The 25,050-nt window shown below is 45.0% G+C and overlaps 1 protein-coding gene across 1 annotated transcript in view; it reads left to right on the top strand.

The window, feature by feature from the left end:
• Positions 1 to 4,006: 4,006 nt before the first annotated feature.
• Positions 4,007 to 25,050, top strand: part of LOC130296323 (keratin, type I cytoskeletal 17-like) — a 100,410-nt gene continuing 79,366 nt past the window's right edge. Inside the window, exon 1 of the mRNA XM_056547732.1 lies at positions 4,007 to 4,045. The gene's annotated coding sequence lies outside the window, so the exon portion shown is untranslated. The remainder of the gene's footprint in view (positions 4,046 to 25,050) is intronic.

Below are 25,050 nucleotides of genomic sequence, written 5' to 3' on the forward strand. Positions count from 1 at the left end.
TGTATGTTGAAACAATTTTATGTTGAGACCATTGTAAGTTGAGGGATCACTGTATTCGCTATGTTCGTTTTTTTTATCCAAAAATTCGTAATGAAATTCCCATAGTGCGCATGCGCGATTAGGGAGGGATCAGTGTCCAGTCTGGAAGTGCTGATATTCGCATAAAAATTTGCATTAAAAAAACCCGAACATTTGTCATTACCAATATATATCACTATATTCTAAATATTTGCGAAATCGCGAAGTGCAGATATCCACGGTAAAAATTTGCATTTCGAATATTCGCGCTCAACCCTATTTCTGAGGGCCTTCCAATGGAATTTCAAAATGTCCAATCCTTTTATACATAGGGGAGATAACTCGCCTCTTCAGACCACATTCATACTCGGCATCTGGGCATGCAGATTTTGGTGGGCTTGAGAGGGAGATAGCTGTTGGCCAACAGCTATCTCAAATATATCACCAGCTTAAAGGGGTACTCCAGTGGAAAACAAATTTGTTTTCAAATAAACTGGTGCTAGAAAGTTATACAGATTTGTAAATTACTTCTATTTAAAAATCTTAATCCTTCCAGTACTTATCAGCTTCTATATGCTTCAGAGGAAGTTGTGTAGTTCTTTCCAGTCTGACCACAGTGCTCTCTGCTGACACCTCTGTCCATGTCAGGAACTGTCCAATGCAGGAGAAAACCTACAGCAAACCTCCTCTCCTGCTCCGGACAGTTCCTAACATGGACAGGGGTCTCAGCAGAGAGCACTGTGGTCAGACAGAAAGGAAATTCAAACAGAAAAGAACTTCCTGTGGAGCATACAGCAGCTGGTAAGTACTGGAAGGATTAAGATTTTTAAAGGGGAACTCGGTGGAATATTTTTTTTTTTTAAATCAACTGGTGCAAGAAAGTTAAACAGATTTGTAAATCACTTCTATTAAAAAATCTTAACCCTTCCAGTACTTATCAGCTTCTGTATACTACAGATCTACTACAGAGAAATTTGTGAAGTTCTTTTCTTTTTGGAACACAGTGCTCTCTGCTGACATCACAAGCACAGTGCTCTCTGCTGACATTACAAGCACAGTGCTCTCTGCTGACATCTCTGTCATTTTTAGGAACTGTCCAGTGTAGGAGAAAATCCCCATAGCAAACCTCTCCTGCTCTGGACAGTTCCTAAAATGGGCAGAGGTGTCAGCAGAGAGCACTGTGGACAGACAGAAAGAAAGAGGGATTGCAGAGGTAGTAGTCACCCAAAGAGCCTAGTGCCACTTTAGAATACACCGGCTTTATAAACAGCACATGATAGGGGGGAGTCCTGTTGTATTGGGGTACAAGTTAACCTTGGAGGTCACATTTTCATATAGATGCAAGATACGTGGTATATAACTGGTGGTATTTGTTTTTGGGTGTCCTGAAAGGTGGCAGTAATTTCACCCCAAATACACTCACGCCAAGGTCTTGCCCCATGGTGTGACAATAGATAGCATTGCTACCATATAGCACTGATTATAAGACCAGGACAATATCATCATGGAGAACACGCTTAAAGGGGTACTCCGTTGGAAAACATTTTTTTTTTAAATCAACTGGTGCCAGAAAGTTAAACAGATTTGTAAATGACTCCTATTAAAAAAATATTTACCCTCCCAGTACTTTTTAGCGGCTGTATGCTACAGAGGAAATTCTTTTCTTTTTGAATTTCTTTTTTTTTTGTCTTGTCCACAGTGCTCTCTGCTGACACCTCTGTCCGTGTCATGAACTGTCCAGAGCAGAAGAGGTTTGGTATGGGGATTTTTTTCTGCTCTGGACAGTTCCTGATACGGACAGAGGTATCAGCAGAGAGCACTGTGGACAAGACAAAAAATGAAATTCAAAAAGAAAAGAATTTCCTCTGTAGCATACAGCTGCTAAAAAGTACTCGAAGGGTAAAGATTTTTTTTAAATAAAAGTCATTTACAAATCTGTTTAACTTTCTGGCACCAGTTGATTTAAAAAAAAAAAAAAAATGTTTTCCACCGGAGTACCCCTTTACAGAAACACTACAGAAAATAATGTATACTGTCAGGGTTACGTTCACACGTGCGGATTTACAGCGTATTTTACGCTGCAGATCCGCCGCTGAAGGACCTCTGTATGGTGCCCTTAAATGTGCCGCTCCGAGCAGACAAACTGCAATGTGCGAGTCGCCGCGCATTTGCGGTGTACTTGCACACATCGCGGCCGCTTCCCCTGCCCAATGAGCTAGGCCGAGAGCTGCGCGCGGCGACTCGCACATCGCAGTGTGTCTGCTTGTAGCAGCGTATTGCCGCTCAGAGCAGGCACATATAAAGGCAGCATATAGGAGGTCCTTCAGCGGCGGATCTGCAGCGAAATCCGCTGCAAAAATCCGCACGTCTGAACGTACCCTTAGACTGGGTTTTACAGTATACATTTTAACTGGGAGTATAACAGACACATTTTTGCATCTGTATTATGGCCACAGCTTTACTGCGCGCCACTAGTAAGTTCGGATCATTATACCCGTGGCCATACCTGGACTTGTGTCCGCAATAAAAATACGTATATAACACGCTCATCCACGGGGAACCTTATGCTTGGGGCTTATGCTAAATCAGCACTTCATGCCTTTAGATCTCAAGATCATTGTGGAGCCCAGAAGTCAGACCTCCACTGATCATAAAGTTATGGCCCGTTCTGTTTTCTCCAGTAACAAATTCAGAGGTATATGAAACATGAACGTAGGCATCAGATCCCCTTAGTTATCACCAGGTGCTAAGCCATTGACCGCTTAAAGGGGTTCTCCAGGAAAAAAAATTTTTTTATATATCAACTGGCTCCAGAAAGTTAAACAGATTTGTAAATTACTTCTATTAAAAAATCTTAATCCTTTCAATAATTATCAGCTGCTGAAGTTGAGTTGTTCTTTTCTGTCTGGCAACAGTGCTCTCTGCTGACATCTCTGTTTGTCTCGGGAACTGCACAGAGTAGAAGAGGTTGGGGATTTGCTTCTACTCTGGACAGTTCCCGAGACAGGTGTCATCAGAGAGCACTTAGACAGAAAAGAACAACTCAACTTCAGCAGCTCAGAAGTACTGAAAGGATTACGATTTTTTTAATAGAAGTAATTTACAAATCTGATATATATAAAAAGTTTTTCCTGGATAACCCCTTTAACTGTTTCTGCAAGAATTTTCTGCTTTTCCAGTGTGAACCACCAAATGAGTGACATCTAAGAAGAGGTTCTTTAGCAGCTGTAGCGTGTATTATACACTGCTGCTTAAGAATATCACAATAAACCGCCGCCGCTGCAGACCTTTTTATGATAAGGATGAGTTTCATATCAATCCATAGAAAGTTACCTTTGTACAAAAAGAGGTTCTGCAGCATCTGAGATTATTATGAGGAACAATGTATCACTACAATAAATTATAAAAAATGCTAGAGAACATATAGTTCCTATAACCTTGTTGTTTTATATCAGTGTTTCCCAACCAGTATGCCTCCAGCTGTTGCAAAACTACAACTCCCAGCATGCTGGGAGTTGTAGTTTTGCAACAGCTGGAGGCACCCTCGTTGAAAAACACTGTTTTATATGTTATTGGTACTACATAGTGACTTCATTATCTCGTATTCAATTCACCATTTGGGGTATGTTCACACGTACTATATGTGTTGCAGTTTTTATGGTGCAGATTTTATGCAGGTCAATCAACGATAAAATCTGTAACATAAAATCTGCATCGCAAACATTATGTGTGAACGTACCCTCATACTGCATACGTTTCGGTTATTTTTAGGTGATAACACGACAGTAAGAATAAGATTTGTGCCGGGCTGTGCATTGGGAAAATATAAGGAAAAGTATAAATGAATCACGGGTAGTATAGTGTATATGGGAGGGGTAGGTTCTCCGGTATAGACACGACATGTTGTTATGTTGCTAGTGTCGTTGTAATGGAATCTGCCCCAGGGATCGGGGTGCGGTGCGATGAGTTTGGCTGACAGATCACTGCGTGCCTGGGCCGGGCCCTGAGGGATGGGCGCAGGAGGAATGTAAGAGCTCAGCATATTTTCTCAAGGTGCTGAGAACACCCAAAGCTTTGGCCGGGCCTGGGAGAATCTCACCTATCGGTCACACAAGACAATTCGCATATACTACAGTGTATACCACCGCCATATCGAGCCTGGCATCATTCATTCATAGTAGAAGCTATTGATGCATTGTAAACCTTTTGCCCTAGTTGTATTGACTCAACTGTATGAGCGGCTACTGTCATGGCGGCTATTCCGTGTTCAATTGATGTGGCCTCGTAGTTGCCCTTAGCAACCAGAAACCACTTTATCCAGTGCGGTTTCTGAAAATGAAAGCTGAACCCGAACTGGTTGCTATAGGCAACAAGCACTGTATGAGCGGCTACTGTCATGGCGGCTATTCCGTGTTCAATTGATGTGGCCTCGTAGTTTCCCTTAGCAACCAGAAACCACTTTATCCAGGGCAGTTTCTGATAATGAAAGCTGAACCCGGGCTGGTTGCTATAGGCATGGCGGCTATTTCGTGTTCACATATTACACACATCTGATGTGGCCTCGTAGTTGCCCTTAGCAACCAGAGACCCCTTTATCCAGTGCGGTTTCTGAAAATGAAAGCTGAACCCGGACTGGTTGCTATAGGCAACACGCACAGTATGAGCCGCTACTGTCATGGCGGCTATTCCGTATTCACGTGCTACACACATCTGATGTGGCCTCGTAGTTGACCTTAGCAACCAGAGACCACTTTATCCAGTGCGGTTTCTGAAAATGAAAGCTGAACCCCGACTGGTTGCTATAGGCAACAAGCACTGTATGAGCCGCTACTGTCATGGCGGCTATTTCGTGTTCACATATTACACACATCTGATGTGGCCTCGTAGTTGCCCTTAGCAACCAGAGACCCCTTTATCCAGTGCGGTTTCTGAAACTGAAAGCTGAACCCGGACTGGTTGCTATAGGCAGCAAGCACAGTATGAGCCGCTACTGTCATGGCAGCTATTCCGTATTCACGTGCTACACACAACTGATGTGGCCTCGTAGTTGCCCTTAGCAACCAGAGACCACTTTATCCAGTGCGGTTTCTGAAAATGAAAGCTGAACTCGGACTGGTTGCTATAGGCAACAAGCACACTTCTACTGTATGTGTGTCAGGCGCTTTACGTGGCTGTTCGGATTTAGGACGTGGTTATTGATCCCCCTGAAAAGTATCATGTTCAACGTCCATGGCCATGAAACACCAGAATCCATGAACGGCATGGATGCTACAGAGGAAATTCTTTTCTTTTTGAATTTCTTTTTTGTCTTGTCCACAGTGCTCTCTGCTGACACCTCTGTCCGAGTCAGGAACTGTTTAGAGCAGCATAAGTTTGCAATGGGGATTTTCTCCTGCTCTGGACAGTTCCTGATACGGGCATCAGGTGTCAGCAGAGAGCACTGTGGACAAGACAAAAAAAGAAATTCGAAAAGAATAGAATTTCCTCTGTAGCATACAGCTGCTAAAAAGTACTGGATGGTAAATATTTTTTTTAATAGAAGTCATTTACAAATCTGTTTAACTTTCTGGCGAGAGTTCATAAAAAAAAAAATTAATAATAAATAAATAAAAAAGAAGTTTTCCACAGGAGTACCCCTTTAAAGGGGCATTTCTACTGACTGCTGGGACCCCATCGATCCATAGGAATGAATCATCTCCAGGAATGAGGAGTGCATTGTGCTTCCATGGCTCCATTCATTTTCTTTGGCAGTGTTTTCCAACCAGGGTGCCTCCAGCTGTTGCAAAACTACAACTCCCAGCATGCCTGGACAGCCTTTTGCTGTCCAGGCATGCTGGGAGTTGTAGTTTTGCAACAGCTGGAGGCACCCTGGTTAGGAAACAATGCTCTATGGGGTTTCTGAATATTGCCGAGTGCTGGCTGCACATGCACAGTGCACTTCAGTCATTCCTGGGGACATTTTATTGTGTTTTACAGATCAATGGGGTCCCAATTGGACCCCCACAGATCCCACGTTGGGTCTTTATATAACAAGTTGAACATAGTCACAATTCCCCTATGTTCATGTCCCAGGTCTCACTGTCTTTGGCAGTGTGCATTATACCAGTATGATTTTAATTTTAGTACAGCTTGCCCTCACCGTATGTGTCCATATGTACCATAAAATAATGGAGGTATTTTTTATTTTTATTTTTTTGAATAACTGTTTATTTTTGAGAAGTTTTTTTTCTTTCCATAATTTTTAACAGAAGAAATGCAGAAATAAAAAAAGAATAAAAAATAAAGAAAAAAATATATATAACATATAACGTGTAAAGGGAGAACAAATGACAGAAACATATACTCAATATAAATGACTACTATTTAAAAAAAAAAATCTTAACCCTTCCAGTACTAATCAGCCGCTGTATGCTCCACAGGAAGTTCTTTTCTTTTTGAATTTCCTTTCTGTCTGATCACAGTGCTCTCTGCTGACACCTCTGTCCATTTTAAAAACTGTCCAGAGTAGGATTAAGTCCCCATAGCAAACCTGTCCTGCTCCAGATAGTTCCTGACATGGACAGAGGTGTCAGCAGAGAGCGCTGTGGTCAGACAGAAAGGAAATTCAAAACAGCTGATAAGTACTGGAAGGATTAAGATTTTTTAAATAGAAGTCATTTACAAATCTGTATAACTTTTTTGGCACCAGTTGATTTAAAAAAAAAAATAAAAAAAAATAAAAAATGTTTTCCAGAGGAGTTCCCCTTTAAGTCGCTTGTTCATCCCTCAAGTGTAGCATGCAGGCCAGGGGCGCAGTTTTGTGCGTCCAAATGGCAACGTAATAAATAAAAAGGAATTGATGACAAGGTGTAAATTCTGGCCAGCTTATAGACAGACACTAAAAATTGCGCAGAATACGTCGCGCCAAAACTTTGCAGATGATAAATCTCCCCCATGTGTATAGGGCATGCAAGGTTGGAATTCATTCCTACTGATTCCGGTTACTTTCTTGTATATTGTCTTCTGGGAATTATAGGCAGCTTGCTCTAACCTGAGGCACAAATAATAAAAAATTTAAAAAAATAATAAAAACTCACAAAACCTCTGTAAATACCACAGTCGTATAATACATTGCACTAAATGTAAAGAAATAGTTGAATGTTCAATACCAGGTGTTAGGTTTATGGCAGTGTTTTGCAACCAAAGTGCCTCCAGCTGTTGCAAAACTACATCTCCCAGCATGCCCGGACAGCCTTCGGCTGTCCGGGCATGCTGGGAGATGTAGTTTTGCAACAGCTGGAGGCGCCCTGGTTGGGAAACACTGTTTTAAAGGGGTACTCCGGTGAAAACCTTTTCTCTTTTAAATCAGCTGGCTCCGGAAAGTTAAACAGATTTGTAAATTACTTCTATTAAAAAAATCTTAATCCTTCCTGTACTTATTAGCTGCTGAATACTACAGAGGAAATTCTTTTTGGAATGCTCTCTGATGACATCACGAGCACAGTTCTCTCTGCTGACGTTATTATAATAATAATAATAGCGCTTTATTTATTGTTGTCCTTAGTGGGATTTGAACCCAAGTCCCCAGCACTGCAAGGCAGCAGTGCTAACCACTGAGCCGCCATGCTGCCCTTAGCATACATCTGTTATGCACGGTTGCTAAAATGGACAGAGATGTCAGCAGAGAGCACTGTGCTCGTGATGTCATCAGTGTTCCAAAAAGAAAGGAATTTCCTCTGTAGCATTCAGCAGCTAATAAGTACTGGAAGGATTAAGATTTTTTAATAGAAGTAATTTACAAATATGTTTAACTTTCTGGCACCAGTTGATTTAAAAGAAAAAAGGTTTTCACTGGAGTACCCCTTTAAAGGGATAATACACTGTTCAAAAAAATTAAAAGAACACTTAACCAACACAATGTAACTTCAAGTCACTGACACTTCTGTGAAATCCCACTGTCCACTCAGGAAGTAACACTGATTGACAATCAATTTCACATGCTGTTGTGCAAATGGAACAGACAACAGGTGGAAATTATAGGCAATTAGCCAGACAACCCCAAAAAGGAGTGGTTCTGCAGGTGGTGACCACAGACCACTTCTCAGTTCCTATGCTTCCTGGCTGATGTTTTGGTCACTTTTGAATGCTGGCGGTGCTTTTACTCTAGTGGTACCATGAGACGGAGTCTACAACCCACTCAAGTGGCTCAGGTAAAGCAGCTCATCCAGGATGGCACATCAATGCGAGCTGTGGCAAGAAGGTTTGCGGTGTCTGTCAGCGTAGTGCCCAGAGCATGGAAGCGCTACCAGGAGACAGGCCAGTACATCAGGAGACGTGGAGGAGGCCATAGGAGGCAGGGCAGGTTTTAGGCTTAGCATGGCCCTAGGCAAAATCAAAAGAGGGGCCCCAAAAGTCGTAATGGTGCACTAACCAGATTTGCACATTTTTGGTCACTTCAAATACCATAAAAAATATCTAAAAAGCAACAAAAATGGTACCGATAAAAACTACAAATCAAAGCGCAAAAAATTACCCTCAAACATCCCCATATACAGAAAAATAAAAGAGTTATAGGGATCAAAATAGTACCATTTTATATTTTTGTATAGTTAGGTTGGCAGTACAGTTCCCCCACATTAGGTGCAGTACAGTTTCCCCCACATTAGTGCAGTACAGTTCCCCCCACATTAGTGCAGTACAGTTCCCCCCATATTAGGTGCAGTACAGTTCCCCCCACATTAGATGCAGTACAGTTCCCCCCACATTAGGTGCAGTACAGTTCCCCCACATTAGGTGCAGTACAGTTCCCCCCACATTAGGTGCAGTACAGTTCCCCCCATTAGGTGCAGTATAGCTCCCCACATTAGGTGTAGTACAGTTCCCCCACATTAGGTGCAGTACAGTTCCCCCCCCATTAGTGCAGTACAGTTCCCCCCACATTAGTGCAGTACAGTTCCCCCCACATTAGGTGCAGTACAGTTCCCCCACATTAGGTGCAGTACAGTTTCCCCCCCCCCATTAGGTGCAGTACAGTTTCCCCACATTAGGTGCAGTATAGTTCTCCCCACATTAGGTGCAGTGTAGTTCTCCCCACATAAGGTGCAGTATAGTTCCCCCACATTAGGTGCAGTATAGTTCCCCCACATTAGGTGCAGTATAGTTCCCCCAAATCAGGTGCAGTATAGTTCCCCCACATTAGGTGCAGTACAGTTCCCCCACATTAGGTGCAGTAAAGTTCCCCCACCGTAAGTGCAGTATAGTTCTCCCCACATTAGGTGCAGTGTAGTTCTCCCCACACAAGGTCCCGTATAGTTCCCCCACATTAGGTGCAGTACAGTTTCCCCACATTAGGTGCAGTATAGTTCTCCCCACATTAGGTGCAGTATAGTCCCCTCACATTAGGTGCAGTATAGTTCCCCCACATTAGGTGCAGTATAGTTCCCCCACATTAGTTGCAGTATAGTTCCCCCACATTAGGTGCAGTATAGCTCCCCCACATTAGGTGCAGTATAGTTCCCCCACATTATGTGCAGTATAGTTCCCCCACATTAGGTGCAGTATAGTTCCCCAACATTAGGTGCAGTATAGTTCTCCCCACATTAGGTGCAGTATAGTTCTCCCCACATTAGGTGCAGTATAGTTCTCCCCACATTAGGTGCAGTATAGTTATCCCCACATTAGGTGCAGTATAGTTCCCCCCACATTAGGTGCAGTATAGTTCCCCCACATTAGGTGCAGTATAGTTCCCCCACATTAGGTGCAGTATAAGTCCCCCCACATTAGGTGCAGTATAGTTCCCCCACATTAGGTGCAGTATAGTTCCCCCACATTAGGTGCAGTATAGTTCTCCCCACATTAGGTGCAGTATAGTTCTCCTCACATTAGGTGCAGTATAGTTCCCCCCACATTAAGTGCAGTATAGTTCCCCCCACATTAGGTGCAGTATAGTTCCCCCCCACATTAGGTGCAGTATAGTCCCCCCACATTAGGTGCAGTATAGTTCCCCCCACATTAGGTGCAGTATAGTTCCCCCCACATTAGGTGCAGTGTAGTTCTCCCCATCTTAGGTGCAGTATAGTTCTCCCCATATTAGGTGCAGTATAGTTCCCACCACATTAGGTGCAGTATAGTTCCCCCCCACATTAGGTGCAGTATAGTTCCCCCCACATTAGGTGCAGTATAGTTCCCCCCCACATTAGGTGCAGTATAGTCCCCCCACATTAGGTGCAGTATAGTTCCCCCCACATTAGGTGCAGTATAGTTGTCCTCACATTAGGTGCAGTGTAGTTCTCCCCATATTAGGTGCAGTATAGTTCTCCCCATATTAGGTGCAGTATAGTTCCCACCACATTAGGTGCAGTATAGTTCCCCCCCACATTAGGTGCAGTATAGTGTGGGGGACATTAGGTGCAGTATAGTTCCCCCCACATTAGGTGCAGTATAGTTCTCCTCACATTAGGTGCAGTGTAGTTCTCCCCATATTAGGTGCAGTATAGTTCTCCCCACATTAGGTGCAGTATAGTTCTCCTCACATTAGGTGCAGTATAGTTCTCCCCACATTAGGTGCAGTATAGTTCTCCCCACATTAGGTGCAGTATAGTTCTCCCCACATTAGGTGCAGTATAGTTCTTCCCACATTAGGTGCAGTATAGTTCTCCCCACATTAGGTGCAGTATAGTTCTCCCGACATTAGGTGCAGTGTAGTTCTCCCCACATTAGGTGCAGTATAGTTCTCCCCACATTAGGTGCAGTATAGTTCTCCCCACATTAGGTGCAGTATAGTTCTTCCCACATTAGGTGCAGTATAGTTCTCCTCACATTAGGTGCAGTGTAGTTCTCCCCACATTAGGTGCAGTGTAGTTCTCCCCATATTAGGTGCAGTATAGTTCCCCCACATTAGGTGCAGTATAGTTCTCCACATTAGGTGCAGTATAGTTCCCCCACAGACATACAGCCTTCAACCATATACAGCGTATGGCTGGAGGCTATATGCCTGTGTACTGCCCCACTTCAGTGGTTCGACCACTGGTCCTCTGGTCCGGGGTCACAATCTACTGCTATGGCCTATAGACCATAGCAGTTGGTCCTGGGACCGGAGGAGCGGTGGTCGGAAAAACACCGAAGATGACGTGCTGCCAGCTGGTGCTGGTGACTTACCATGCTGGCCGGTGCACATCCTCCTCGATGCTCCGTTCCTCCGTTGCTATGGGCACACGCACGGGACCTCAGTGATGTCCCTGCGTGTGCTACCTCCCGGCGCTACCTCGCCTGCATTTTTAAAATTACCGTGGGGGCCGCCACAGAAAGGTAACAGAAACATCTTTGTGTCCCAAAAAGATCTTTCGGGACTCAAGGATGTCCAGAAAGTGACGGGGGCCCCCTGCAGGCTGCTCAGTGGCGGCCGCGGATCCCCCTGGGCACCACGTGCGCATGCCTATGCTGAGCAGCCGGCAAGGGGCACCTGGGGGATGGGGGCCCTAGGCAATTGCCTGGTTTGCCCCGCCCTAACACTGGCCCTAATAGGAGGGCAACAACCCAGCAGCAGGACCGCTACCTCCGCCTTTGTGCAAGGAGCAGCAGGAGGAGCACTGCCAGAGCCCTGCAAAATGACCTCCAGCAGGCAACAAATGTGCATGTGTCCACTCAAACGGTCAGAAACAGACTCCTTGAGGGTGGTATGAGTTTCTGACGTCCACAGGTGGGGGTTGTGCTTACAGCCCAACACTGTGCAAGACGTTTAGCATTTGCCAGAGAACACCAAGATTGATAAATTCGCCACTGGCACCCTGTGCTCTTCACAGAAAAAAGCAGGTTCACACTGAGCACATGTGACAGATGTGACAGAGTCTGGAGACGCTGTGGAGAACGTTCTGCTGCAGGCAACATCCTCCAGCATGACCGGTTTGGCAATGGGTCAGTAATGGTGTGGGGTGGCAATTCTTTTGGGGGCCGCACAGCCCTCCATGTGCTTACCAGAGGAAGCCTGACTGCCATTAGGTACCGAGATGAGATCCTCAGACCCCTTGTGAGACCGTATGCTGGTGCGGTTGGCCCTGGGTTCCTCCTAATGCAAGACAATGCTAGACCTCATGTGGCTGGAGTGTGTCAGCAGTTCCTCCAAGAGGAAGGCATTGATGCTATGGACTGGCCCGCCGATTCCCCAGACCTGAATCCGATTGAGCCCATCTGGGACATCATGTCTCGCTCCATTCACCAACGCCACGTTGCACCACAGACTGTCCAGGAGTTGGCAGATGCTTTAGTCCAGGTCTGGGAGGACATCCCTCAGGAGACCATCCTCCACCTCATCAGGATCATGCCCAGGCGTTGTAGGGAGGTCATACGGGCACGTGGAGGCCACACACACTACTGAGCCTCATTGTGACTTGTTTTAAGGACATTACATAAAGTTGGATCAGCCTGTAGTGGGGTTTTCCACTGTGATTTTGAGGGTGACTCCATATCCAGACCTCCATGGGTTGATAAATTCGATTTCCATTGATAATTTTTGTGTGATTTTGTTATCAGCGCATTCAACTATGTAAAGACGAAAGTATTTCATACGATTAGTTCATTCATTCAGATCTAGGATGTGTTCTCTTAGTGTTCCCTTTATTTTTTCGAGCAGTATAGTTGTAAAGGTCACTGTCTTATGTCTAGAGGGCCCATGGGAGCTGCAGGGTACATACCATAGTAGTACGGTGGTCATCAATGTACAAGTAAGGAGTATGTCTGAAATGCATAAGCTTCTGTAGCATTTTACTATTTTTATGAACTAAAGCCTTGAATCTTCAATTTTTGGTGTTTAGTTTTATATTTAGTTTTAATACTGGATCCCAGTTTTCCATTACTTCAGTTACTGGGCCTTGTCTCGGTGCTATCCTGATATAAGTGGATTGGTACACTGATATGTGTTAAGCCTATAAGGCTTTATTTGTGCGAGGGGCGTGAGTATTTCCGCCCCTGCACTACTGGTGGGGCGGACGTAACATTTTGCGGACCCCTCCCAGCCCTCCCCTTTTTCAAATTATTCCATTACAGGTTATGCCCCCTAAAGGTGTGCCCTCTGTCGCGTTTACGGGCACAAATCTGACCGCCTTGTTAAGTTTAATGTCTTTCATACAGGTAGGTATGTATGGCTGTAATCACGAGCACGAGTGTGAAGCCCCGAGCACAAATATAATTCTTTCGTTTCCTAAGAACATTATTGGATTCTTATAACACAGGTCATCGCATTTATTTGTAATAGAGACACTGATTTGCCCATTGGGGACAAGGACTGATGTGAGAAAGGCCAATCTGCAGTGCTGGGGAGAAGTTTTTGTCATGTAGGCAGTGACATATAAGGATTTATTTATTAATACTGTGGTTACACGGGGAGCGCAAGATAGACTTGTCAATTCGTGACGCCAAGGCACCGTTAACCTATACACGGTCTGAGGAGGAGACAGCTTCTCCTGGGCCAGGCACAGTGCAATAAACACACTGATGCTGGGTTACGGATAACTGTCTTTTGCTTAAGCAGGAGTAGATGGTAAAACACTCACACTACGGAGCAGAGTAGAAGGAATGCAGTGTAACTCTTGGGAGCCCTGTTGCCTTGACAGAACTTATAGTGCTTTTCAACCACTTGAATTACATAGACTTGAGGCTTGGAGATTAAGAGATATCCCACGCTGACCAGGGTTCTGTTAAGGTCCAATTACTGACACAGCCAGGGTGTGACTCACCAACTGTACGGGGAACACTTGCAGAATGGCGGATTTGATTAAGAGCTTTTCTTTAGGCTTCCCTTGGAATCACCTCACACTTCTTCCACCTCCTTTCCACACTGTAGCTCACATGGAGCTCTGCACACAGCAGCTACTGAAACTAGAACTGAACACACACTAGTCTCTGACTGAACTGGGGCAACTCCTCCCCCCTACATTATATACAGGGCAATTTGCGGGTTCCCATTGGGTGGACAGGGGTCACCTGGTTACTCTGCATCTCCTTCTTAAGGGTACAGTACACATATACAAGAATAGATTAAATACAGCAAAGTGCATAAACACAGTAAACAACAGAACAGTGGGCCCATCACAGGAGCAGCAGGCATGCCCGAGGAGATCCGCAGCCCACAGGACAGTCTTTGGTGCTGGGACACCACAATACATTCAGAGCTATTTTGCTGTATTTTATGAATATAATGTATGTGAATTCAGTAATGTGATGAAATGGCATAGAGTGGTATTTGAATGTAATGATCCAGGAATTGCTGTTGCTCTAGAAGCTTCATGTAGCACTCTTTTCACGGATCTTAATAGGCCAGTCATTTGTCTGTAGCAAATGTGTACGTGCCATAGAGAAAACCTATGCATCTGCTATCTGCCTGCTCAGAGAAGGTGCCCAGCTTTGGTTGGTCCCATGCAGAATTTTTACCTGCATTGTTAGCGGGACCCCCGCGATCAGGCATCTTATCCCCTATCCTTTGGATAGGGGATAAGATGTCTTAGCGCCGGAGTACCCCTTTAAGTAATATTAAACATGTCCTAAATGCCAGCACAGCACAAAAGACAGAGTCTCCCTTTCCTCCTGTGCTATGTTTGTGTGCCAAGGCGTTCGCTGCTCCCATCCTGACTCATAGCTTCAGGTGTGTCCACACTACAGGCCTCGCCTCGCCTCTCCACACCCTGAGAAAGCTGAATAATCTCCACCTTTGTGTTCTGCAGATTATCATCCCAAGCAATGCCAGGGTAATTTACTTTGGAAGCGGCTGCGCCCACAAAGTATGCAACTTATGCTATCATTTCTGGGGGCTATCCAGGACTCAGCTTTTCTCTTCTATTAGCTTATTTTCTTATAAGGGCTATATTCACGTTGATACCTCACAACTATATTGATATTGGCCAGAAGAGAAGGGTTGTCCATCTCCCGCAGATCTGTAAGCACAAAAAGATCTTTTTTTATGGTTCCATCACTTTGAACTGGACTGGCATCAACACCAGGCACATGCTGGGGCCCACTGGTGATAGCAATGTTGGTAAAGATGATTTACCCTTGTTAAATTAAAGGGGTACTCCGGTGGAAAACTTTTTTTTTTTTTTTTAATCAACTGGCGCCAGAAAGTTAAACAGATTTGAGAACACAGCTATGTAGTATTAGAGCAAGTCCACATACTTACATAAATAGGTAATTTCATGAAAGGACCAGGCCATTTTACACCTTAGGACCAGAGCGTTTTTTGCACATCTGACCACCGTCACTTTAAGAGTTAATAACTCTAAGATGCTTTTACCGAATATTCTGATTCTGAGATTTTTTCGTGGCATATTCTACTTTATTTTGGTGGTACATTTTCGGCGGTTACTTGCATCCTTTTTTTTGTGAAAAATTCCAAAATTTCATGAAAATTTAGAAAATGTAGCATTTTTCTAACTTTGAAGCTCTCTGCTTGTACGGAAAATGGATATTCCAAATAAATTTTATTTTTATTCACAAATACAATATGTCCACTTAATGTTGGCCTCATAAAATGGACATATTTTTGAAAAAATTAGAGGGCTTCAAAGTAGAGCAGCAATTTTCAAAAATTTCATGAAAATTGCAAAATCTGAAGGGACAGATGTTACAGAACTACAACTCCCAGCATGCCTGGGCAGTCTAGGCATGCTGAGAGTTGTAGTTTGGCAGCATCTGGAGGGCTACAGTTTGTGGTGTAAGTGTAAGTGGAAATACCTGATCACTTTGTGACGCCAGGGCACCGTTATCCTATACAGGGTCCGAGGTTGGAGACAGCTTCTCCTGGACCAGACACGGGGAGTAAATGAACACAACGATGTCAGGTTACGGATAACTGTCTTTACTGAGCTGGTGCAGATGGTAATACACAAACAGCTGGCTTTAGGTGAGAGAGTGCAGCGTAACCCCTTGGGAGCCCTGTTGCCCCAAACAGATTAATACTGACTTGTGAGACAGAAAGATGAATCCTGGTAGGTAGGGTCCTGTCAAGGTACTCAAGCCTTCTTCGCCGGGGCATGAACTTCCAACCTTGCAAGTAATCCTTGCAGGATGACCAGAAAGAGTAGATTTGAGCTCGGCCTCTCCTCAGAGCACACAACACACAGCACACCTGAACCAAACTGTGGCTCAGCTGGCACACTACTGAACACTGGGGTAACTCCTCTCCCACTACACTATATAGGGGAGACTTTAGGAGTTGCCATTGGCAGGCAGGATCACATGGGGTTCACTGCTCACTCTTAAGGTTACATATATATAATATTTTGCAATAGAATTTAAACATAATTAATATAAGTCTCTAGTGGGTCCAACACCTTGTGCTGCCAAGCTGCCTGAAGCAGTCAGAAGCCACAGGACAGCTATTGGTGCTGGGGCACCTCAAAATGAGTAAAAAAGTGGGAATTTGGATAAAACTCTTAAAAGGGTACTCCGGCCCAAAGACATCTTGTCTTCTATCCAAAGGATAGGGGATAAGATGTCTGACTGCGGGGGTACCGCCACAAACTGCCGGGTGCCGACCACGGGGCCGGAGAATCATGATGTCACGACTCTGCCCCTGCCATGCAAGTCTATGGGAGGGGGTGTGACGGCCGTCGTGCCCCCTCCCATAGACTTGCATAGCGGGGGGTGACATCACACGGGGGCGGAGTCATGATGTCACGATACTCCAGCCCCGTGGTCGGCACCCGGCAGTTTGTGAGCTGGCAGCACGGCGTGCAGCTCAAAGAGGTGGGTGCCGAATGCAAGATTGCGGGGATCCCCAGCGGCGGGACCCCCCGCAGTCAGACATCTCCTTTGGATAGGGGATAAGATGTCTTAGGGCCGGAGATCCCCTTTAATCCCTATGGCTGATAGAGCAGCGAGCATAAAGATGGTGGTTTTACCGCAAATATTATATTATCTGTGTGCCTTTCCCAGACTAATGGTTTAGGGCACTGGAAATCATGGATAAGCTTACTTGGGGATGGAAAAGGACTAAATATGAATGGAGGGGAGTTGGGAGGTTCTCATACACAATAGCCAGTCGGCTGGTCCCACTGAAGTTGGCAGTCCTACCAACTTTTTGAGTAAAGTTTGTTGGGGGCCATTACACAGCCCTTTAAATGGAAACAGATTGTAGGATATTGTTCAGGACCCAGTGGCATAGTCATAGGGGGCCAATGAGGTTAAAGGGGTATTCCAGGATTTTTTTTTTATCTGACTAGGTTACAGGGGCTGTAAAGTTAGTGTAGTCCATAATGTAGTGTCTGTACCTGTGTGTGACGGTTTTCTCACAATTCTTCTGTGATTTTCACCCCAATATTTATTTTTATCAACATACAAAATGACTGTTGTCTCAGATTTTTCCCAGCTTGCAATGCGACCGAGACCTGACATCACTAGTCAGCTGATGACAGGGAGCCTGTCTGCTTCAATGGGTGGAGGGATCAATCTGCAACTAATGCAACAGCTGTAGGCACCCTGATTGAAAACCACAGGTCTGCAGCTCATTTATGTTTCAATGGGTAGGGTAGTTGATGTGTGGGAGGGAGGAAAATGGAATTGTGGGAGTTGTAGTCAAAAAGAGAAAAGTCAAACAGGAAATACTAGTTCACAAAAAGCTAGCCACAGTGTTATGGTAATCTCACAACATAGCCATTTATCCCCAAGACAAGCGCAGATCCTTCCTAAGCATGTCCATTACTGTCTGCCAGGTACGTACTAAAATCACCTTATGGTGGAGAACCCCTTTAAAGTTGTACCTCAGCCCTGACTGAAGGGATACAGTGTGGCGGTCCTGGTATATACTTTACATCAGAACAGAAGAGTTCATGCCACACGTCTGGTAATACCTGCTGGCAGTAATGTCCTGCTCCATACAGTCTGACTGTTTACCGTATTTTTCGCCCTATAGGACGCACCGGCGTATAAGACGCACCCAATTTATAGGTGCAAAATCTAAAAAAATAAAGATTTTGAACCCAATAGTGGTCTTCAACCTGCAGACCTCCAGATGTTGCAAAACTACAACTCCCAGCATGCCCGGACAGCCGTTGGCTGTCCGGGCATGCTGGGAGTTGTAGTTTTGCAACATCTGGAGGTCCGCAGATTGAAGACCACTGCATAGGAGGTAATACTCACGTGTCCCCGCCGCTCCGGACCCGTCACCGCTGCCCTGGATGTCGCTCCATCGCTGTCGCCGTGTCCCCGTCGCTCCGGAACGTCTCTGCTGCCGGCCGGGTATCCTCGCTCTCTGTCGCCGCCATCTCGTCGTTACGCACGCCGACGCACGTACGCGACGACGTGATGACGAGGAAGGAGAGCGCCGGCCATACAGGGGATCCCTGAACGGAGAAGACACCGAGGAGGCAGGTAAGGTCCCCCCCGGTGTCCTGTAAGCACTAACCCGGCTATTCAGTCGGGCTGTTCGGGACCACCGCGGTGAAATTGCGGCGGTCCCGAACAGCCCAACTGAACAGCCGGGTTAGTGTCACTTTCCCTTCAGACACGGCGGTCAGCTTTGATTGCCGCGTCTGAAGGGTTAATACAGGACATCACCGCGATCGGTGATGTCCTGTATTAGCCGCGTGTCCCGGCCGTCGATGGCCGCAGGGACCGCCGCGATAGGGGTATATTCGCTGTATAAGACGCACCGACTTTCCCCCCCCCCCAGTTTTGGGGAAGAAAAAGTGCGTCTTACACAGCGAAAAATACGGTAGTCATTGTAAGCCCTTTTCTACAGTAACTGGATTTTCTGGTAATGACCGGTCACCTAGAAAACCCTGCACACAACAATGCAGAAGAACCTGAGAATCTCTGTTTGATGCTCACCCTAGTATATACACAGATATGTTGTGGGTCAACCTAAGAATGCAGCATGTACAACACCTTGGGGGCATGCTGTGAGCACAATAGTCCCTACATTTCTAAAGATCCAAGCAATAAATGCAATTTTCAGCTCACCCACAGCGGTCCCAGAGCGCACGGACTGTGCAAGGCAGCACCACTTCATACAAAGATTTCAAATGTCCAGCGCAAATGGTCGTGCAAAAATGGATTTCTTTATTGTTAAAAAGCCATAACAGGGGTCAAAAGTAACGCGTTTCAGGTGCGTTAGTACCCTTAGTCGTACATTTGTATATGTACGACTAAGGGTGCTAATGCACCTGAAACGTGTAACTTTTGACCCCTGTTATGGCTTTTTAACAATAAAGAAATCCATTTTTGCTCGACCATTTGCGCTGGACATTTGAAATCTTTGTCCCTACATTTCTGTATTATGGACCCGTAGTTGGTCTGCATAGTGCTGTATCTTATCCTCTAGATCCAGTACTTTAATAGGAGACTTGAAGGGGTACTCCGATGGAAAAAAATTTTTTTTTATAAATCAACTGGTGCCAGAAAGAAACAGATTTATAAATGACTTCTATTTAAAAATCTTAATCCTTCCAGTACTTATCAGTTGCTGTATAATACAGAGGAAGTTCTCTTCTTTTTGAATTTCTTTTCTGTCTGTCCACAGTGCTCTCTGCTGACACCTCTGTTCTCTGCTGACACCTCACGCCCCCTCCCATAGACTTGCATTGAGGGGGCGGGACGTGGCGGCACATGATGGTGCGTGACGTCACGAGGGGGCGGGTGTGAAGATGGAAGCCCACACACAGCGTTCGGACTCAATATTCCAGACGCTGGATAGCGGAGTAACCCTTTAAGGCTCAGTCCACACTGCGTTCGTTCTTCCGTCCAAGGTATTCATTGGCATCCTGATGAAAACGGAATGCTGATGTATACCGTAGCGGAGAGCAGTGGATGCCATTTATTTCAGTTGCTTAAATGAAGTTACCTATTGACTCCGTTTGGGACATATTTACTATTTTAAGCAGACTGGACAATGCAGCAGACCAGGCATAACATAACTAATACATCCCGAATGGAGCCCCAAACCAAGATCTGCATGTAGATTCACATCTGTACGGCAATATTATTTCTTCATTACTTACTATGGGAATTGGCGTGATACTGCAGGGGCACATTGACTTAGAAGCCCCCCGATTCCTTTTACAACAGTTTGAACCTTGCAGGTCATCCCCTGTCTTTTCAGGGGTTATGTTTTTTCCTTCCCTCCCCTGGGTGGGCTTGTTACCCCCCCCCCCCCCCCCATCCCTGCGGTCTGGCTGTTTCCCACAGTTTTAGTGGTAAACAGCCAGATCGCTACCACTATACTGCTGGGTGTCTGCGGCCGTGGCACCATTCCCCCCAGTTGGGTCCCGGAGGTTGTCCTGCCCTCCCTCCCTTTTTGTTATGATGTTTTCCGTTTGTGAACTTTTTGTATCCTGCAGTCACAGCGGGCAGGTATGGAGCAAAGTTGCACAGGTGACGGGTTTGTGGCCTTAATTGTGGACATTTATTGTGGACTTAAAGTGTACCTCCGCTGCTTTGTGAACTACAGTGGTCCCCCAAGTTACAATATTAATTGGTTCCAGGATGACCATAGTAAGTTGAAACCATTGTATGTTGAGACCATAACTCTATGGAAACCTGGTAATTGGTTCTGAAGCCACCAAAATGTCATCCAAAAATAGGAAAAGGTGATGATTAAAGAAAAATAAGTAGATAACTAATACAGATAAATCATGTTCTTCCATATAAAATTAAGAAAGAACTACTGGAAGCTGTAAATCACTGTCTATGTCAGTGTTTCCCAACCAGGGTGCCTCCAGCTGTTGCAAAACTACAACTCCCAGCATGTCTGGATATCCGCTGGCTGTCCGGGCATGCTGGGAGTTGTAGTTTTACAACAGCTGGAGGCACCCTGGTTGGGAAACAATGGTTTATGTAGAGGACAGGAGCTTCTTCAGGGTCCTATACAGTACACACAGTGTCCCAGATGGAGCCGCCCTTACTTGGTGTCCAAAGGAGCAGCTAACCCTGGCACAGGTAAGGAGAAGTACAGAACTTGTAGTTCCTCCCTGTACTGTGGGGGGCGCTACCAGACACCAGTCAGTGCAGGCACTTCAGTAATACAGGTGATTTACCAGTAAAATGTCCATTCTGATTGGTCAGTTCTTCCAGTTGTGACACGTTTCACAGATCTGCACTGTCTGTACATTGTATGTTGAGTCTGATTTCAACTTACGATGGTCCAGAAAAGACCATTGTATGTTGAAACTATTGTATGTTGAGGCCATTGTAAGTTGAGGGATCACTGTATTATGAAAAATGATCATAGTGCAGCTCTGTGCAGCCAATCCGCCATGTCTGGCCATACTCTAAGGGCCAATTTGCATGTCTGCCCATTCCGTGTACAGCATGCACGCAGTTCACATGAAATACTGCCAAAAGAATGTTCATTCATGCTCATACTTTTGACCGAGCCTGGAATCTGGAATTTCTACAACCAAAATTCTGCTTTTGCAAGGTGCAGCCGAATCCCTTTGAAAACAATGGGAGGCTGCTGCTTTGTAATTGAGATGAATTTCCATGAGTAATTCCATCAAGTTTTTGATGAGGGAATCCGTGCGGATTCTTTGTCAGGTAGCCTGAGTGCGGATTACTTCCTCTGAATGTTCCAAATTCTTGTCCAAATCTGCAGCATACAAGCTTCAAATCTGCATAAGAGATCCATGGGTATCATTTGGATACATCTTTCAAACAGTGGAATGTCGCCCGGAAAATTTCTGGGCAGACCTTCCACAAACAGGGGGCACTGGTAGATGATGCCAGCACTAGGAAATGCGCTGTCTCCATAGAGAGCAATGCATTTCCGAGCAGATTTCGCAGAAAGAATTCACATGTCGAGTCTTTCTGACAAGACCAGAGTCGGAATTTTGCCAGGTGCGTGGTGCAACAGAATCCTATAGAAAACAATGGGACTGCAGCGGAATTTCTGAGCAGAATTTTTCCGCCCTGTGAATGAGGCCTCAAGGGCCCACCACACTGCGGACACTCTGCTTGTAGTCCAGTCCTATTGTTTTCAATGGGATTCTGCTGCTCTGTGCATATGGCAGAATCTCTGCTGAATTCCACCAGCCAAATGGACATCCGCCCAAAGATTCCAAGAGCACAATTCTTCGCCAGACGGCATTGATGTCTACGAGACGGCACACATCTGTGTGGTGTTACTGGCGATGATTTAGACAAAGCCTGCCACAAGCATTGTGAACGAGCCTTAAGGTTCTATAGGGATGTACTTCGTGTCCAGCACAACTTTGCAAGGTCTACTGGGTGTTGCAGCTGTAAGGCTATGTTCACACGAGAGAATGTCCACACAGACATTCACCAGACAGCAGAGCTCCCATGTGAACATGCCAGTGTGGTGAGACGGGGGGTCTTGGTGGAAATACCTGATAACTTCGTGACGCCAGGGCACCGTTATCCTATACACGGTCCGAGGTTAGAGACAGCTTCTCCTGGGCCAGACACAGGGAGTAAATGAACACCGACATGAGGTTACGGATAACTGTCTTTACTGAGCTTGTGCAGATGGTAATACACATACAGCTGGCTATAGGTGGGAGAATGTAGCGAAACCCCTTGGGAGACCTGTTGCCTTGCTGAGACCTGTGGTGCTTACACCAAACAGATTTATACTGACTTGTGAGACAGAAGATTTAGTCTTGGTTGCTAGGGTCCTGTCAAGGTACTGAAGACCTTTCCGGAGAGGCATGAATTTCCTCCTTGCGAGTAGTCCTTGCAGGATGACCAGATGACAGATTAGATTTGTGGTAGGCCTCTCCTCAGAGCACACGACACACAGCACACCTGAACCACACTCTAGCTCAGGAGCCACTAGACTGAACATCCCCCCCCCCCTAACTATACAGGGGAAACTTTAGGGGTTCTCATTGCAGGCAGGGTCACATGGGGTTCACTGCTCTCAATTAAAGGTACAGTCACATATATTTTCTTAAATTAAGTCTATCATTGTTATGTGTATATATGTTTTATATTATTTGACATTATAATACACAAATCATTTAACTGTAGAACTCTGGTGGGCTCAACACCTTTTGCTGCCAAGCAGCCCGAGACAGTCCAAAGCCACAGGACAACTATTGGAGCTGGGACACGACACCAGCGCTAGGAACGCTCAGAAATGTGCCGTCTCATAGATGGCAATGTGTTTCCGCGCGGACTCCGCAGAAAGTAATAGAAAGAAATAGACATGACTATACTTTTTTGCTTGTTTTTACTTGTTTCCGGTGAGAAAATTCTGCCATGTGAACAGTGCAGCAGAATCCCATTGATATCAATGGGACTCTGCTGCTGCGGAATCTCCGCATTAGAATTCCGCATGGAAATTCCATTGTGCCAATAATGAGTGAAAAAACACCCCAAAAAAATAAAAAATGCCAAGTTGGACGGGTGTTTTATATTTATTTCCCTTTTGACTCCCTGCTTACATCTGGCCGCTGTTTGTTTTTTTGCACTAAAAAGTACTGTGCAGGGAATGTGGCGCATATGCCAAAACAAGCTGAAACACAGTCTTATATGGTTTTGGGGTACATACTTTTTTTTTGTAATGTTGTGTGTTGAGCCACGGGGGTGCCATGTGAGGTGTAGGGGCAGATGGTGTTGCCCAGGGTGTAGATGGTATTAACCCCTTAGTGTTCGTGACGCCAGGGCGTGGTTTGCCTATGTAACCACCCAAAGGTAATCCCGTTACTCCTAGGTTAGGCAGGGGTAAATAATAGTCCAAGGCCAGGTTAAGGTTAACTGTAGCTTTATTGAAGTTTAACAAGTATGACAGTCTTTACAGGGTAGTGAGGTCAGAGAGGTAAGAAAACCGTATGGCAAAAAAACGGATGGAACAGTATGGAAAAAAAGTAAACCGTATGCGTTTTTAAACAGTATACTGTTTTTAAAAGTGCATACAGTTCCGTCAGTTTTTATAGAAAAAAAAAACACGTTTTTGAAAATTTTGTCCATTTTTAATGGGAAGGGTCTTGGGTGGGGACTTTAGGATTCAAATGCGCATGTGCAAAGTAAAAACGTATACGTTTTTCCCGTATGGAACCATATACATGTGCGTTTACCATTGACATCCATGTTAAAAAAAACGTATGCGGTTGCAGAACGGTTTCTAAACCGGAGACAAAATCCACAGTTTTGACTCCGGTTTAGAAACCGTACTGCAACCGCATACGTTTTTTTTAACATGGACGTCAATGGGAAATGCACATGTATACGGTTCCATACGGGAAAAACGTATACGTTTTTACTTTGCACATGCGCATTTGAATCCTAAAGTCCCCACCCAAGACCCCTCTCATTAAAAATGGACAACATTTTCAAAAACGTATGGTTTTTTTTCTATAAAAACTGACGGAACTGTATGCACTTTTAAAAACAGTATACTGTTTAAAAACGCATACGGTTTACTTTTTCCCATACTGTTCCATCCGTTTTTTGCCATACGGTTTTCTTTAGAAAAATGGATTGAAAACAGTATGGCAAAAACGTGATGTGAACCCAGCCTTAGAGAGAGATTGTAGAACCCCCCCCTCTTATAAAGGGGGCTGTACAAGGAGCCCATAGGCTAGCTGCAGGTCACCTGGTCACCTGGTGTTCTCTGGGTAACATAACATATGACATGAACATGTGATAACCCTTATCATGTGACTAACAACCATGTGGCCATATCAAAGGTCCTTCACACTAAATGTACAACCTATACACAATATGGGGGAACACTGCAGGAGAGCCCTGAAGAGGTACAGGGACTCAACCTGATAGGACTGTAGGAGCATATCCCGTACTGGGACATCGCAGTTGTATATTTAGTTGCTGAAAGGGGTACTCCGGTGGAAAACGTTTTTTTATTTATTTTTTAAATCAACTGGTGCCAGAAAGTTATACAGATTTGTAAATTACTTCTATTAAAAAATCTCTTTATCCTTCCAGTACTTATTAGCAGCTGTATGCTACAGAGGAAATTCTTTTCTTTTTTTATTTCTTTTTTGTCTTGTCCACAGTGCTCTCTGCTGACACCTGATGCCCGTATCAGGAACTGTCCAGAGCAGGAGAAAATCCTCATAGCAAACCTATGCTGGTCTGGACAGTTCCTGA

The sequence above is a fragment of the Hyla sarda genome, chromosome 12 (genome assembly GCF_029499605.1).
Source record: "Hyla sarda isolate aHylSar1 chromosome 12, aHylSar1.hap1, whole genome shotgun sequence".
Lineage (NCBI taxonomy): Eukaryota > Metazoa > Chordata > Amphibia > Anura > Hylidae > Hyla > Hyla sarda.